The 17,881-nt window shown below is 38.2% G+C and overlaps 1 protein-coding gene and 1 pseudogene across 1 annotated transcript in view; both read left to right on the top strand.

The window, feature by feature from the left end:
* MAP1B (microtubule associated protein 1B) overlaps window positions 1-17,881 on the top strand; it is an 89,293-nt gene that overhangs the window by 17,099 nt on the left and 54,313 nt on the right. The gene's annotated exons all lie outside the window — the stretch shown is intronic.
* LOC118607056 lies at window positions 11,053-11,174 on the top strand (annotated as a pseudogene).

Raw genomic sequence — 17,881 nt, 5'->3', positions numbered from 1 at the left:
AAACTCATGAGTGTTTTATGTACGTAATGCCAAACAGGAAATAGCTGCATTTTTTTCCATTATAATTAGAATTTCCACATTGATGTTTGGTACTGCACTGAGCCTCAGATTAGCTGCTTAGTCCTTTGGAAGGAGGCCGAAGATTGAATTTCATGTGTTCTGGGATCATCTGTAGGTTGAATGTGTTAAAAGTACCAGGTACATCATTTGTTATGGCTAATTGAGAATGGTCTCCATTTTAATAAGCATGATCAGCTATGCATATCTTGTCATGTGGACCATCAATTAGCACAACGTGATTTAACAAGTCAGTACATGCAGATATGAACTCCCTTGGGAAGTAGTGCTTGAATCAAATTGTTACTGACAGTGTACAACATGCATGCAGGTAATCATCAAAAGCCATGATTATCCAGAAGGAGGAATGATTTTTATGGTAATATAGCGTATGATTGTTGATATCTAATACCTTTAAGGTAACAATTTAAATCTGTCCCATCCCTAATTGAGCATGTTTGCAAAAAGATGTTTATTTTAATTCATTCATTAAAACCTCTATGTAATATTATTTTTAAAGCAAACCTCATGGAGTATTCTAAAACCTTAGTGAAATAATCTATGTACAGTAACAACATGAATAATAATATCTATGGACGAGAAATGTAATGGTCTTGTTAATTAAATATTCTGGTTAATACAGAGTTACCAATAATTCCTTGTGGGATTATTATTTTCTGAAGTTTTAGAATTCAATGATATAGTCCTTTTTTTTATATGAACACCTCAAATGTATCTAGAATTAACTTAGATTTGCTAAACCAAATTTATAGATCAGTCCAGGATATACTTAAACTATTCATAGAAAACATACACTTAGAAATCTGTTATTCCTTCTCCCAAATATAGTGATATTTTCAAAGGGAGTTTTTCAAAAAGACATATTGCACTCCTTGGGCAAATACTGGCTTTTTTTGGGAGCACAGCCCAGGACAAATGTATTCACACAAGAGAGAACACATTTTGCCGCCTACTTGGAACCCAAACACCGAACAGTCTGACTGAGTCTTCCGTGGATGAATCAGGAGGAGAGTCCCCTGTGCCTCAGGTCCTCATTATGAACGTTCGTGGGGACTATACAGTCGAAAAGAAGGCGTCAGTACTAGTATGATTGTGTTGTTACCTAGAATAATGGATATCCCTGGCTGATAAATTGTTTCTGAAATTGACTCATTGGTTCTAGATATTGCAGAACTCAGGACTGCTGTAGAGGAAGAAAGGAAGCATGGAGAGAGTAACAATGGCAATCTTCTCAATAGCTTTAAAAAAATGTCAGGTGGCAAATATGCATTAGCCCACGACGTTGACATGGTCCTGTTGTATATGCAACCAGTGCGCCTACTCCTAAGTCCTAACCATTTTTCCTTTCTATTTCCTTTATCTCTTGCATATGGAGGCATAATTTTTAGAACTGGTAATTGTTTTTGTGCATCTTCTAATGTCCTAATATGCTAATAAACAGAAAAAAAAATAGCCAAGTGATAAAAGAAATGAGAAGTGAGATTATTTTTAAAGGCTTATTGCTTGTGCTTGAAGATTGTCCAGAATAGCTTTAGATCCTAGGAATAGACAGGTTGCAGGGCTAAAATTGTGTAGACATTTACATGCACACAAGTAATTGTATGCATGTGAATGATTTAGCTTTTATATTATTTCAAAAACATTTTTCCATTTTAAGCATTAGAACATCCAAGTAAATATCTGTTGATGAAGGAGTATCATTTTATATGGGTTTATCTCCTTTCCTTCCATTGTTTTCTCATCTGTATTACTCCTGGCTTTTTCCGTGTCTAATGCCATCTCTTTCTCTTCTGTTTGTTTCTTCTTCTTCCCCTTTTTCTTAATATGCCCTCTCCACTCTCCAATCACAACCTTTTTTTTATGCAAATAATGCTAGTTTGGGTTATTTTAAAACATGTAATGAGATCAAGACCTGCTTTATAAAGAAACATTACATAATGTGTTATACATATTATTATGTTGTGTCTTATTTTTATTTAATTGTTTTATACATTGAATAGAGATGATCTAGAACCTTTGGAATAACATTCCAGCATATAAATATAAATGAAATAAGTTGACAAATTGGCTTACTTCAGGTTCATCCAGAAATATGATTCCATCCTCAGATAGAGATTTCTGTTGCTGGGATCCTTTAGCTAGCAAATGGATTTTCTATGCTTGGTAGGCAGACTCATCAAAAAGATGAAACTAGTTATCCCTTCCCCCCAAAGCTCCAATTTACAACTTTAAAAGAAAGAAAACCTGCTTTGAATGAGAAAAATGGAGACCAAAGAGCTTGAATCAAAGGGCTAGAATTTTTAATCTTTCTGGTTTCTAACTTTTCAGAAATGGCCCTTTCCCAGTTGCAAACAATGATAAGAGCGAAGGAATGCAATTATATCTTAACCATGGAACTAAGGAGGCCTTAGGCCAAGGTCCTTGTAAAACATCTTAGAACAGTGCCTGGCACACAGTACTGACTTAGTATGTGTGTGACAATGAATAATGAGATGTCATCAGTTTGAGAAAGTGTAATGAGCTCCCAGGTTTAAAAATTATAAGTTGCATACGAAATCTGAACATTTGCAGTGATTACATTGCAAACAATTTTTTTTTTTTAATTGCAGATTTCCTTTAAGCATTGAGATATGGCAAAATGTTTCTTTACAAACTATCAATTACTTTTGGAGACTTGGCAATCTAGAAGCTCCGGTTGAGAGCCAGTGTCTTGAGAAGCAATGGACAGAACCTTTGGAGGGTGGTGGTGGGGGTAGAAAATTTGCACTCTAATCCCTCTTGTACTGCTAAGTAGATTCGTGCTATTGTGGGCAAATTAGCATTTATGAACTTCAGTTTTATTATCTCTAAGGTTCCTTTTATATTTATTGTGTCATATAGCATCGACCCATAGTGAAAAAAGCCATCTAGTATATAAAAAAAAAAAAAAGGTTTTCATTAAAGTTAATAATCATAGCTAATGTGTAAAGACAAGATGTGTTATTTGTATAAAGTTCTTTGGAATTCTTAGGATGTAATAACTTGCTTGGCTGAACAGTGAATGAAAACATGTACCCTCAATCTATCCATTCCACAAATGTATATTGCTCGTTTTATGGGATCTGGTACTGTGTCAAATCCTGAGGTTAACAATAATAAGTAAAATGAATCACAGTCCCTGCATGGTCTTCCATGGAATGCTCAGTCAAGGTAAGGAGGCAGATGTTAAATAGTCATGCAAATATATTTTACAGTCTATGCTAAGTACCAGGGAAGAGAATATGGTGTATATAAGGATGTAAAAGAGGAAACTGACCTCGTAAGGGATAAAGTGAGAGAATTTTACAGAGCTGAGATTTGTGATGAAAGCTTTTTTTATATTTAGGACATTGGACACTGTATTTATGTTTCTCTTTTAATACAATGTTAGCGATTCAACTTAGTTTTACAGGTTTTAGAATATACAGGTATTTATTGAATTTCATAGGGATCAATGCGAGGTTACAGTACCACATTTCCTAGGAAATAGGAACAAATAAATAGACACAATTTAAAAATGTTTTAATGAAGATATTACCATTCTTGTAAGGATTCCATTAGTTTACTCTGAGTTACGTACGAATGAAAGTAAAAGAGAACTATCTGAATATTCACCGACCTCTTTAAGGAAGATTAATTACAAATTTGCTGGGCTACAAAAGTCCGGATTATAGCAGAGTAAAGCAACCAAAGTATCTGGATCAGAATTCGAAGGCTTGTGTTATAGCCTGACTGTGGTTCCTGAGTCCCTCTGAAACATACCCTACGTCCGTGGCGCATCTTCCCTGTTCCTGCTTCGAGGATAGTCACCTGGTAATTGTCAAGGCTCTGTTAGGCCAGCCGTCCTTTATGATGCTATCTTTTTTTTTTTTTTTTGAGACTAATTATTATCAGCTTTCTTGCATCACACCTCTGATCATCAGTCATTGGTCATTTACCTTCTGGTTTAAATGTCCACTCCTCCTCTTCCATTGATATCTCTTGTACCTAAAATCTCAACTTTTTCACATTAAAATGCCTTTTCTTTAACCTGGAAGATATGACTGAAACAGATAGCCCATGCATTATTTGAAACTAGTGCCTTTTACTGAAAACAACAAAACCCGACTTCACCAATAAGTCCAATATAGAATAGGTTTTCATGTTCTGTATAGGATTTTTATGTGAAGATGTTAAAAATTCAGTTACACACAGATGAACTTTCTGTTATTTACTCACACCCAAATATTAGCTACTCTCCTGTCTCTTATCTGAAAGTTAAATATGTTGTAAAGGTATGTGGAGATATACATATTTCTCATTATTTTTTTCCAAAATGCTTTGAACCCTTTTAGTCTGTAGACCTTGGTCTTTTTCAGGTAGCCAAGTTCTTTTCCATATATCCTTTTCATTGTTTCTGTTCCTATGGCTCTGATTTCAGCCTTAAGAATATGTATAATTTTTATAATCAAACTTGTTATACTCTGCCTCATCATTTTCTCTTTGGTCTTTTTTCACGTGTTCTGGGGGAACACCTCACGTTTGTCCTGTACATCACTGTCAGTTTTCTGCAGGGTTCATTCTGCTCATTACATCCTTGGATGCAGATTTCAATTTCGCTGTTGAATTTTGTCTTTCCTGAAATGCTTTTGTTGATTCCACTGGCTTCTTTTTAAATCTCTACCTGTATTTAGCCCACTCTTATTGTTCTGCCATCTTTTGTAGATACCAAATATCATTTTCGTTTTTAAAGATAGAGTTTTCCACCTAGTCTCAAGACAATGCTCATTTTTGTCTTGTGCTTCAGAATCTTTTCAGAAGTCCCATTTTTTGTTTGTTTTCCCTCTTTATACAAGGAGAGGTCTGTCCAGGCTCAGCATTTGCTAATACATAGGTTTCTGGAGACTCCTTAGCAAGTCTCACTGCCCACTTGGATGCTGGCAGTTTCACCCTTTCATAACGAGAACCTGGAAGTCGGATTCAGGTGCATGTCCCCAGCCCTGTGTCTGTGGTCTAGGAGGCATTCATCTGGTGTGGGATGCTGGCCTGGGAAGAAATCATCTATCTTCACTGCCAGAGCATCTGCCTTTGATAGAGAATTAGTTGGGACCTGCAGTTCTTTGTACAAATAAGATGTGAGAAAGACCATGCATCAGCATGTACTCCTCCCTGGGTTCTTCCTCACTCTGCTTCTGCTTATAATGCTTTTCCTAAGAAACCATTCAGCTCTGGTTGTAATGCAGGACTGTGGATTTTCCTGTGCCCTCAGTCTCTGCTGGGTTCTGAAGGTGATGGGCTGGAGGAGGGGTGGGAATGTGAGGGAACAGAGGTGTCAGTTACCCTGCGATCAGGGACTGAGACCTCTGTTCCTGGTCTTTGCATCCTAGACTTAAGGGCAGATATTTGAAGCGAGAGTCAGAAACGTTCTGAACTTCTTTAAGTCCAGCAATCTGGTGAAGGGTGGTGGCTCAGGAGATAGAGTGCCGAAGTTCAAGTACGAGCTCCATCCACCTCGTGTTTAAGTTCCCTGTGCCTCAGTTTCCTCATCTATAAACCTGCCTATGGAGGCTTTATGAAAATTCAGTGGCTATAGGACATGTAAAGCATTAAAAGGGGGGCTGGAACGAGTTAAGTGCTCTGTGAATGTCAGCTATTGTTAATGTGTGTCTTGTTTTCTGAGGTGGAGTGTATGCTTAATAGTGTTCAAAAACATTTATTTCAGTTCCCTTGGGTGCAGTTCTTCCTCTCCCTCCCTCTACCTTCCACTTTTCAGCATATAGCCAGCTCTTCAAATCACTGTAATCAGTTTTTCTGGTTTTGTGCATTTTCATAAATATTTCAGAAATTTATAAATTTGGATAAGGCTATATTAAGCTCTTCTCTTCTGCTTCCATATTAATGTAACAGCCTTCCCAATTTCAACTCAAAGTAATAATTAAATGATGTAATCTTTATTTGTGAAAATTTATAATACTTACAGAAATTGGTGCCATTTTGGCATCTTGGATACGCTTTAAAATCGTATTTTTAAGAGAGACTCAAACATATCATTTGTACAAAACAAATTATCTGGTAAACTTGACTGGTTCCATGATAAACAGCATTCCATTTTTATTCTAAATAAAGTGCAGATGTTTTGTACTATAAACCAGTAGTTTACCGAATTTGTTATCTCTTTTAAAAAAGATTTTTAAATAAAAGTGCTTTTTTTAAAAAAGAAGAAAATCTTTGTTAGTGATGAATGCTTTTAACCTGCAGTTCAAAGAAATGAATAAGAAATGTTAGCCAAGAAGGAAAAGCTGGTTCATCTTGTTGTAATGTTCAAATGACCTATGCCATTTACAACTATATAAAATCTACGGTATTATTCAACTGTGATTTGTTCAAGTTTATGGTTTCTTTATAGCATTATCAGTTTCCTATACTTGAAGTTCCCCAGAGGAAAAAATTTCCATTTGTCTTTAGCTAATCAGGACTTTACACATTTTAAAAGTTCATGTAAATCCCTCTCTTCTTTATGGTATGGTAGAAAATCCCTTCTCCAAACTTCTAGCTCTGCCAAAAGAAGTGCCACATTCATCCTTAGTGTCATTTGATTAATTTACAGCTTTCTTTTTTACCTTTAGTTTCTGTATGTTTGCGATTAAGAGTTTCAAGTGTATATGTGTTATCTTGTGTGACACTACAGTTCGACTTGGTTGAATAAGAAAAAAATGCAATTTAATTTAGATGGTCATTTGGTAGGATATAATGTTTGCATCAGAAGATCAAGCCTGAATCCATGGCCAAGGTAGTGCTTTGATTTCTGCTTCCTTTAGTATTGTCACAGCAAGACTCCACCACTGCTTGAGTGGGTCCGATTGTATTCTCAGAGGGCCCAGTGGGAAGGGCTTGCTGGTACCTCACAGCCACTTCCCTTATCCTGCATATTAAGCCTGTGATTACAGCCGACATTACATTCGTCCCCAGCTTCTGTGGAATGATGTCATTGCATGTCAAACAGGGGATTAGCATGAAGAGAGAAGTCCTACTGACATTTTCGTTTTCATTAGGAAGAATCTGGTTTTACTTCATTTCATTAACAAGAACTGTTGTCTTACTTCAGAGGAGAAATTTTTAAAAAGAAAAAAAAAACGAGAAAAACTTGAGAACATAGAAGCAGACATGTGCTGTTTGAATGGAAATGTGCTCTGTAGCACCACTTTATCAATTAGTGAAAGAGTCTGGGACACAAAGCATGCCTGGGAAATCCGCTCCTTTTCTTACAAAAGCAGACTGTCATTATTCTCAAAGCCCACAATGGCCTGGGCCCTGCTGAAGAAAATGTCCCTAAAAAAGGAAAGCTAAGACTGTGATCACCACTGGGTAGAAGGGGCATGCAGACAGCTAGCCCCATCGATCTCTGAAACGTTTTTCTTTTTCCTGATGGCATTGATCGAATATGTCTTAAAGTCTCATTCCTTACATCTCAGGGTAGCTCTTAGTTCCCTTCCCATATGAAAACAATAATAATAATAATAATAATAATAATAATAATAATAATAATTAGGGAGAGAGGCCTGATGTTGAAGATGTTTTGAGCCCAGAGCTGAGTCCATGGAAGAACATAATTTTTATCAATCATGTCTTACTCCTGGAAATAAAATAAAATAAAATAAACATAGAAAATCATGATCATACTTGGGGAAAAGGAGCCCTTTACTCCTTTGGAGCAATCTACCAGTAACTCTGCCACAAAAAAGCTGGGTTCAGATACCAGCTCTGGTTTTTACTTAGCTGTGTGAACCGAATTGCTCTGAGCCTGTTTATCTCTATGATGGAGTTAACTAGCAATAGTGCCCACACCTCATAGAGTTGCATCTGCTACCTACTGGCTGTTTTTCATCTCCAAAAGTTCTCTTCTTTCAGAAAATAGGCTAGTGTTCTATTATTATTATTATTATTATTATTATTATTATTATTATTATTTTATTATTATTATTACTCCAGTGAGTAAAAGTAGCAGCTTCCTTTTTTTCCTTTTTCTCTCCGATTTCTGTCAGTGTCTTGCAGACACAGATAAGGGAACTGACTTGTCAGTCTAGATTCCCTCCCTGGGGAGTAGACCTCGGACCTGTAAGATTGAAGGTCCCTGATTAGACAGACTCTGGACTTTTCAATATTTTTGAATTTTGCCAAAACGCTGAGAGAATTTTAAAAGTCTCCACAGATTTTTCTTGGGAGATATTCAAACACTTATAATGGTTCTCAGATGTCTATATTTGGACACCAGAATTGTCTTAGCATCCTGTTTCTTTGGAACAGAGTTGTCCCCTGAAGAAGGATGGATCCGATCCAAATCCGGCCCTCCTGCCAAGTGATACTTTTCTATCGAGGTTGCCTCAGGGCCTTTCCTTTTTTTATTTTGGTGTTGCCTTGAAAGGTAGCTGGTGAGCTGTTTCTCATTTCTCCTCTGACATTTCAGGTCTATTACCTAGCTGATTATTGCTTATCAGAATGATATTTTAGAAATAAGATTCCCAATCACACTTAGTTTTGAGGTGTAACAGAACTGGATTTGACTCAAAGTCCTGAGTTGCAAATCTTCAAGGTCAGTGTGTTCCGTCGTTTGGTGGGGAGAAAACCTGCATGTGCCAAGCTCTATGCGAGTGTCTAGAAAGGACTAGACAATCCTAAGCACCTGTCCTGTTGCCTTCAAGTGGAATGAAGAGAAGGCACCGACTTGTGCTGAACATCTGCTATTTATAGTGCTAGTTGCTGCATTAGATTCACCTGTGTGCATGTGCTCTCTGAGTTTCCACAAATTCCTCTCCTGAATTTATGGAACTGTGCCATTGTTTCCTCCACCTCCACTCCCAGCACTCCTCGGATTATCTGAAATAAAAGAGCTCTCTTACCACAAATTACCTGAACATAAATGGAATTCATAGGAAACATATTACAAATAAGAATTTAGCAATTGCTTTTGGAGGCTGAAATTGCTGTCTGTAGATGGCCACATGCTCTTTACCTGGGCAGCTAATGGGACAGTTGAGTCATCTTCCCAGTGCCTCAAGTTGTCCTCTCCAAGCTCTCAGTGTGGCATTGTCATCCAGGGCCTATCCTCTTCTGTGGGTTTATTTCTCTGGGATAATTTAAAATATGTCCTCCACCTTCCCCCCACCTCCCAAGACCTCATACTTAGATGGTAGGAAAAGGGAGAAATTCTCAGTTGCTTCTCCCTGGGAAATGTAATCGTTTTACCCCTCCCCTCTCTCAGATCCTGCACCAAATCAGACTTGGCTTAGTCTTTTGTTCTACTTGACTGTTGGCCAGCCCTTCTCTTCCCTTCCAATTAGAATCTGTTCTTGATTTGTTTTGCTTTCTCCCTTTAAACTATAAACTTGTAAATTTTGTCAACTGAGTCCAAGTCAGCCTACAAGGAAAATTGTGTCCAGAGGTTGCTGAGTGAATAGATATGGGAGTCTTCTTTTTCTTAAGGACAACTTAAAACTTTATTTTATTAAAATTTTATGAACTCGATTTTCAGTGTTTTACATTTGGTCATTACAAGTTGTAGAGAGACTGAAATTTCTGCATCTTCTTCCACCCAATGGATTGAGTGCTTTCATTGTGTTTCTGGCACACAAATCAGCAGGGTTTTTGGAGTGATTGACATTTTTGTTTACATCAGAACTCTCAACGGCTGAGTAATAATTCACAGTACCATAAGTCAGTTCAGTTCATTCATTAGGACGGCGTTTTACAAAGCAGCTTATTTCATTTATCTTCTTAGGGATGGCAGACCAATCGGTGATAGATGCTGTAGCTTGGCTGTTGACCTCCATGAATATGAGTGAAATCAATGACCTGTTGGCCCTGTTGCTATTCTTAGTTGATCATTTTGACAGCCTGTTTGTGTAGAACCTTTGAGTAGATTGTATTTCCTAGGTCAGTTTACTATGTAAGCCACACATTAAGCCATATTTTCCAGTCAAATTACATTAAAACCTTCTCATCTTCAACTGGTCAGAACCATTTTCACTAAATTAAGTGGCAGCAGCTTCCCTTAATTTACCTGGCCAAATCAAGCCTGGCTTGATTTTAAATGATCTACAACTAGAGCATATTAGTATATAAGAGAACTCTGGTTTGAAGATGGCTCTTTCTTTAAAAAAAAAAATGCCTTTTGTAAAAATAAATAATAAGCTCACCTCTCTGCGTTCATCTGATTGTTAAATTTGGGTTTTCAATTCTCAATGATTCCTTACAACAAGGCACACATACCTATGTACAAAATTGACCCCAGAAATGGCTTTGAGATGATTCAGAACTAAACTTCGCTTTTTCTTAATAATGTGTAATAAGAGTCAAAGCCTTTTTATCTATTTAGTGAAGTAGCCTTAAGAATATTTAAATGCGAACAAAGCTGCTTAGTCATAGGATCCCGTGTATGAAATGTTATAAGTAACTTCAATCATCCATTCTTTTTTTGTTTTTAACACTTTAATCAGCGTGGAAAAGGTATTAACTCTGTTTCCTATCTTGGAAGTATGAAGATTTACCATCTATTTTGTTTTGTTTTGTATGTAACCAGCAGGTGGCATGAGTTATTGCTATGCTTGGTGACAAAGTAAAATCCAATGCATCTTGTCACTTTACATTGTTATATAATTAAAAGAAATTCCCAAAGTATTTGCCCCAGTCAAAAGTTTAATATCTTTATTATATAAAGAACTCTTACAAATAAATTGATAAAACTCTAACATTTGAATAGAGAAATGGGTACAGATGTGAACATTTAATTTACACACACACACACATACACACACATGCATATACACAGCTGGGGCAGAGAGGAATCCGGGAGAGAGTGAGAGATAAAAAATGGCCAATAAACTAAACCATATTAAAATGTTCAGCCAATCATTTAAGGAATATAAACAAACAAGATACAATTTTTAACATATAAGTAAGGCTTTAAAAATTATACTGCTTGTCTATGGCCATGCTACCCTGAACAAGCCCGATCCCATCTGATCTTGGAAGCTAAGCAGTCGGGCCTGGTTAGTACTTGGATGGGAAGTACTTCCACCTAGGAAGACCAGGTACTGTAGGCATAAAAAATTTTTAAAAAAGAAAAAATAAGGGATTGTAAACTGACAAGGTCCTTGCAATCTGTGAGGTCAACCAAGGGTTGCCTCACCTAAAAAAAAAAATTGTGCTACTCATTACTGGCACCTTCATATTTTTATGTTCTAGAGCCTTAACCAAAAAGGATATAAACAACCTTTCTGGAATGGAATTTTTCAATATATTATCAAGAGCCTTAACAATGCTCGCACACTTCGACCTAGTAATTCCTTACTGGGAATTTATTCTATGGAAATAAGCAGAAATATTCGCGAACGACTATGTAAAAAGATGCTTATTGCCACATTATTTATATATATGGAAAGCTGGAAAAAAACCCACAAAGTTTTCGATAATAGTAAATGGTGTAATTCATCAATAGAATGCAATATTGGGGCCACATTATAAAGCATATATTTAAAGAATCTTTACTAATATGTAATAGTCAATGAAAAGGGTGGGGTATATGAAGGTATTTTTCAGGTTAGTCACTTTTTGTACCAAAATACACCCATATTTTAATGAGACATGACTAAGCCAACAAATTATTTTAATTTTCTTCCTACTCTTTTTCTTTTTTCTTTTTGTTTTGTTTTGTTTTACATTTTATATAGTGGGTATATATTATTTTACAGGCAGAATAAAGCATAAGCATTTCCCAAACCGGTAAGTTTAGCATTGGAGACATGAATCATTATCGCTTTTGTATTTCTCATGGAAATGGGATTCAGTAATAAGTTATATGTATTGGGGAAACTAGAGCTCATTTGAGTCAGAGATTGGAAAGCTTTTACGAATACTAACCTCAGAAACCTCTAACTAGTATGTAGTGGAATAATAACATGGCACAAAAAGCCACAGATGTCAGTTCGAGTTAAGGAGGTTAGAGTAAATACAAAAAACAGCCAATAGAGGCTAAAATTTGCTAATCTCTTATCTCCAGCTATGGTAACCTCTAGGATCAGTCTGTGCCTCCATATTAAATCTGTAGCAAAGTGAATCACACTGGAGGGGACTTGGAAGCCTGGGTTGCCATTCTGGCTGCTCTGCTAATACATTTTGTACTTAACCTTGGGCAAGTCACCAAACTTTTTGAAGTCTGATTTTTCTTCCAGTGCTGGATGTTTATTCTTTATTTGCAGTTTGGCATTCTGATGTGTTTTGAGCCCCACAAGGTGAGGGGTTAGTCTCTTGTGGTGTCTGGCCAATGTTGAGGCGGATCAAGGCTCCTTCTGGGTCACACCCTTGGATCAGATGCATCTGATGTCATCCTGGTCCTGTCATTTTTTGAATAATAAGTTATCATGATGTAAGTCCTTGAAAAGTACTGCATTTGAGTGTAAGAAAGGCAGTTTAATTCCTTTGGAGATCACAAAATGAAAGTAGAGGTATGTCACAGAGAATATGAACAAAGCTTGTATATACTTTAACCATATATTTTTTTTCCTGTATAAAAATTGAAGTTTGTAATTATCATCAAGTTTTCATGCCATCAGTGGTAGAGGTGATTTTAGAACGGAGACTTTAGCTCAGCAGATCTGCATCCAGTACACTAGTATATAAGGTCCCAGTTCAGGGGATTTTGTTGTTTAACCTATGGATAAACTTATATTCAGAGATATTTAGTATAGGAATGTTTTATAAACTTCTTTTACCTTAACTGCAGTATAAAAAAATATAACCCATGCATATGTATAATATTGAAACAAAAGTCTCACAAAACAATACCTGTTCTTACTATCTTGTAACACATTATATTTTCTCTTCCAATTTATTCTATTTTATTAAAAAATAATGGATGTTACTTATCATTTAATTTCATGCCACCCTAAAGTATTGAGCACCACATTTCAAAGAACACTGGTATAGAGCTTTTCTAAGAGGTGCCCAAAATGGAGAAAAAACTATTACATATTCTTGGGAATTATTAAATATGGCTTACATATTTCTTTGTAGAGAAACAGGAATGGAAAATAGAGCCTTTCTATATTAAGCTTGTGGCAGAGACAGGGACACAAATAACAGGAAAAACATGTTAAAGAGGAGATTTACGCATAGCCAATAATTTTCAAGTAAGAAGAGTGCATCTGAAAAGAGGTAAAATTGTGCTTATGGAAGCAATCACATTACTCCTACACAAATGAATGAAACTGCCACCAACTTTAGACCACCTTGGGGAATAAAGAGCCAAGCAAGACCTACGTGGGCCCGGGTTGGTTTGTAGTGTCCATCATTTTCTGTCCCCTTTTTGTCTCAGTCCCAGTCTCAGAGAATGGGTCCTTGTGACTGAAAGGACGACCACACAATAAGCCAACTCTGGGCAGCGGTTCCTGAGGGTGGGGAGAGTACACTGACGCCCACCCACCTTCTGCACCTCTCGGTTACTGGCGATGTCCGCCGCGTCACACATGCGGCATGACCACACGTGCTTTTCCTGGTGTCCGTGTCTTCTGGAGCATCACCTGGGCCAGGGCAGGGTGGAGCACCCTGCACACCAGGGCTTCCCCTGCACCATGTACCTCTCCACACTTTGTTCCTGCAGGTCGCTCTTCTCCTGCCCTCTTGTGTTTGTCTCTCCCCATCTTTTCCTCTTTTCTGCCTTTGATCTGTCCACAGCACCATGACACACCTCAGATCACGGCAGGCAGGGCTGGACAGTTGTCACCTAGTGTTCCAGGATTTAAGCGGCTGGAGGTCCTTGAACAGGAATTGATAGCCACAAGACTTTAATTTGTAAAGCAGGTTTTTAATGGCCTTTGATGCCCAGTTAAACATAGATGAGAAGACCGGAATTCAGAGCCTTTGTGTCTGGCATTTTTCTGACAGACCAGCCCTGCCTTTGGGCCGAATTTGAAATCTGTAATGCATCAAGCAGGGACCAGTAGCCAGAGTGACCTTTCTCACTCATGGCCAGCCTGGAGCTTGGAAAGGTTAGGACTTTTTCTGTGTGAGCCACCGTCTCAGTTCCCACCCCCCAGCCTTGTCCTCCACCCCCCCTTTCCCAAATGCATGACTCAGAAAGCTTGAAAGTATCCTAAAATGACTTTTTCTATTGAGCCCAAGAAACAATGTGTAGAATCAGTCTGTCTGGAAACTCCTTATATGGAGAGGTTTTGAGACTTTATTTTATGTTTGGTTTGTAAGAGGATCAAGGTTTTAAAAAAAGAAAGGAAAGAAAAGAAAGAAAAGCCTAAGGCAATGGTATCATATAACTAAGGAAGAAATAGAAACCCCTTCCAATAGTTTCTGCCTTAATTCTGGATGACAGTGGGGGTGACAGCAAATCCATCATTTGTCCTGGTTCTGGCCGACCTTCCCCGTTGTCTTGAACACTTTGGACAAGGAGGCCCTCAGTGATGAGACACTGTCTGCCTTGGTCTCCCAGCACAGTCTGAAGAGAGGCTGCAAGGCCATAAAGCTAAGCCACGTGCTTCTGCAAATGGTCGTTTTTATTACTTCTGGAACGCAGCCCCCAGTCCTAAATCCTAAAATGCTGACAGGGCTAAAGCAGAGGAGACATGTAGAGCCTTAACCGGCAAGTTTGTTGACCCTCTGCACTTTGGCTCCATGCCTAGAGGAGTGAGTGACAGCAGTAGGGACTGGCTTAGGGGCTGGGCCACCCTCCTTGTGCCTACCATGTGACCCTCAGCTCTCCCTCCTCCCCTGAATTGGCAGGGGGCAAAGGGCAAATTGGAGCTCTTTTGAAGCCAGGGTGAAGGGAAGTGATTTAAGTCTCTCTGTGGAATGGGGGTTTGGGCTCCGCTTATGGTGCAGATGGAATTGTGATTCTGAGGTTTGCCCACCTGTGGGTGGGGCCTGCCTTTCCACATCCACACCCTTTCATTAGGCAAGGACGAGGGGCAGGCTTTCTGCAAAATCTATGCTGTTTAACACAGTGACACCTGAAACCTGATGGCCAGGCAAGAGACAGGGAACCTGTGCCTAAGTGTGTCTAAACCAGGATATTGGAGCTATCTGAGAAATAATGACATGGGAACAAAAATAATATTGAGCCTTTGAAAGATCGTTTAAAAAGTAGTTACATAAAATTGTGCACATCTCATTTTCAAAGATGATTTGAGGAGACGTAGGGTTTCTCAAGCCAAAGAGACTTGAAATAAAGGCAAAGAGATTTCTCAGGGTAAATAAAAGAAGTCCTCCCCAAGTGGAACAAGAGAATTCCCCAATATAAGTTTCAATTAAAAACAAAACAAAAAACTCAGTAAAATGATTTCAGTACATGGTATTCAGGTGAAGAATCAAAGATTGAATCAGAGCTGTTGTGGACCATTTTTATTTGGGCTGTCTGTATTTAAACATTTTTAACTTAGCTTTTTTATTTTCTATTTCATAATAGGTGGGGGTGGGTGGGTAGAGTGAGGCATAGTTTCTAAGTGATTTGAAGACAAGATATAATCATTCGAAGCTCAGCTTCGCAGTTTATTCTTCAAAATAAGATTTTCTAGTTCTTGTGTGAAAAAGTTATATTGCCTGTGTGTCAGTATGTTAGAGTTCTCACAGAGGAGTCTTCTGTTGTGTTTTTAAGAGGGGTGTGTGTGTGCACGCACGCACGCACAGTTGCTATAGAAAGGTACAAATATTAAGTGTAGAAAACTCTGTACACAAACCATGGAAAAGCTGTATGGTTTGACCAGCATTCCCAGAACAGAAAATGTGAAATGTTTGGCCCAAGCATTTAGTAACAAAAGAATACACTGCCATGTTGAGATACTAAATATAAAAGAGAATGTTTAATGCAATCCAAAGGACAAATAAATACATTTCCTTTTTAGGACCGTGGGGCGAGGCCTCGCAGTGAGGCCTTGTTTGAACACCTTGAACAGAATCCAACTTTCAAAAACCAGTTGGATTATGTCGTTATGCCTTCAGTGTCCTATTGGACAGTACCTGTTGTTTGCCACCACACAAAAAGGTCCCAGCTATGGTTTGTTTAATTCATATGTTTTTTAGAAACCATATACATTTGCTTTCCTCTCCTGGTATCCTGTTGTAGGTTGTTTCTTTCTAACTCTCCTTCAGTTGTTTCTAAGTACCCTTTCATATTAGTTTCCTAGAGCTGCTGTAACAAACGAAGAATTACAAACTAGGTGGCTTATAACAGAAACATTCTTTCATGCTTCCCGAAGCTCTGGAGAGCCCTGTTCCATGCCTCTCTCTTAACTCTCCTGGTGGTTGCTACAGTCCTTGGTGTTCTGTGGCGTGTAGACTCCAATATCTGCCTTATCTTGGTTTATCACTCTAATATCTGCCTCCCTAGTCACATGGTATGTTCTCCCTGTGTCTGTTTTCTGTTCTTAGAGGACATCAGTCATTGGATTAGGGCCCACCCTAATCTGATATGACCTCATTATAATTAATTATGTCTGCTGAGACCCTATTTCCAAATAAAGTCACATTCTGAAGCTCTGGGCAAACTTGAGCTTGTAGGGAAACACTTTTTAACCTAGTACCTTCTATTTTGATCTTTTGAATCTGTAATAGATTCAAAACCAAACAACTAAGCCTATTAGATCTCCTGGCTAAAGGAGGAAAAAAAAAGAAGAGAGACTTGATTCTGTGTGATAGACTTTGAAGGATCTTCCTGAAATAAAGTCTTTGAGTTTTAGTGCTTTGACTTAGAAATATCTATTTTAGGGGGCACTTGCCCCTCCCCCACTTTTTTTTTTTTTTTTTTTTTTTACTGGATTCTGGGCTGAATATCTTACAGTTGAGACTGCTGGATAAAGCACTTCCGGACACGTGATGTGTTATGCTCGGATCTTCCAGACAGTGCTCTTTAGGGTGCTAGGGGGAAAATGAGGCAAGTAATGTTTCTGAGAGGTAGCCTAAGGCAAAACTAGAAATGTGTGAGAAGAGGCTGTGTGGGAGAGGCCCCGTAATACATTCCTTCTTACAACTGAAACACACAACCCTCTTTGCTCTTGGCCATCTGAGTTGCTGGAGACTGTTGAGGCTTGTGCCTGATTTTAGAGGCAGGCGCATCCCTGCCTATCTCTAGTGCTGCCTGTGAATTACTCTCTGTGTTGGTGCAGATCACGTTCTGTACAGCTGTGGGGGGTATTGTCTGAGACAAACTCCTTCCTCAGCTCAGTTTATTAATATTTTTTGAGAACTACCCTTGTACAGATTTACCCACTGGACTGTTGAAGGGAAGGGCATTGCCTTCTAAAGAAAATGATAGAAACCCCAGTGGAAAATGTTCAGCAACATAATATGAAATTATAGAAAGATCCTCCTGGGAATTTGATATCTCTTGCAGCAACTTTTTTATTTTTCTGCCTAAAGACAATACTAAACCTCAGAGGAACACAAAGAAAGAAAATGATATTAAACACAGGCTGATTTTAATCTTTGGCAGCAGTCCACATACATAAAAAAAAAAAATCTTATTTTCCATTGTTGTACACCTGTCATTATGCTGAGTGAGTTCTTTTTGTCTTTTGATGGATGGTCTTAACCACTTCATTAGGAGAGTGAAATGGGCGCCAGTGCGAATGCTTTGTCATTCTGATGGAGTATAGTGAATGAATTGGTGTAATTATTCAGTGTTTATATAATCAGCAAGATTTTGAAGGGGAATGTTGCACAACTCGAAAGTTGCCTCATTTCACCTGACAGTATTCCATTCAGACTCCCAAGCGTCTCCTCTCCTCCAAGATGCAGTGAAGTGTTG

Source organism: Rousettus aegyptiacus, unplaced genomic scaffold (genome assembly GCF_014176215.1).
Source record: "Rousettus aegyptiacus isolate mRouAeg1 unplaced genomic scaffold, mRouAeg1.p scaffold_m13_p_8, whole genome shotgun sequence".
In the NCBI taxonomy this organism is placed as follows: domain Eukaryota; kingdom Metazoa; phylum Chordata; class Mammalia; order Chiroptera; family Pteropodidae; genus Rousettus; species Rousettus aegyptiacus.
The sequence above is the reverse complement of the archived record's forward strand: the minus strand, read 5'-3'. Positions and strand labels throughout refer to the sequence as shown.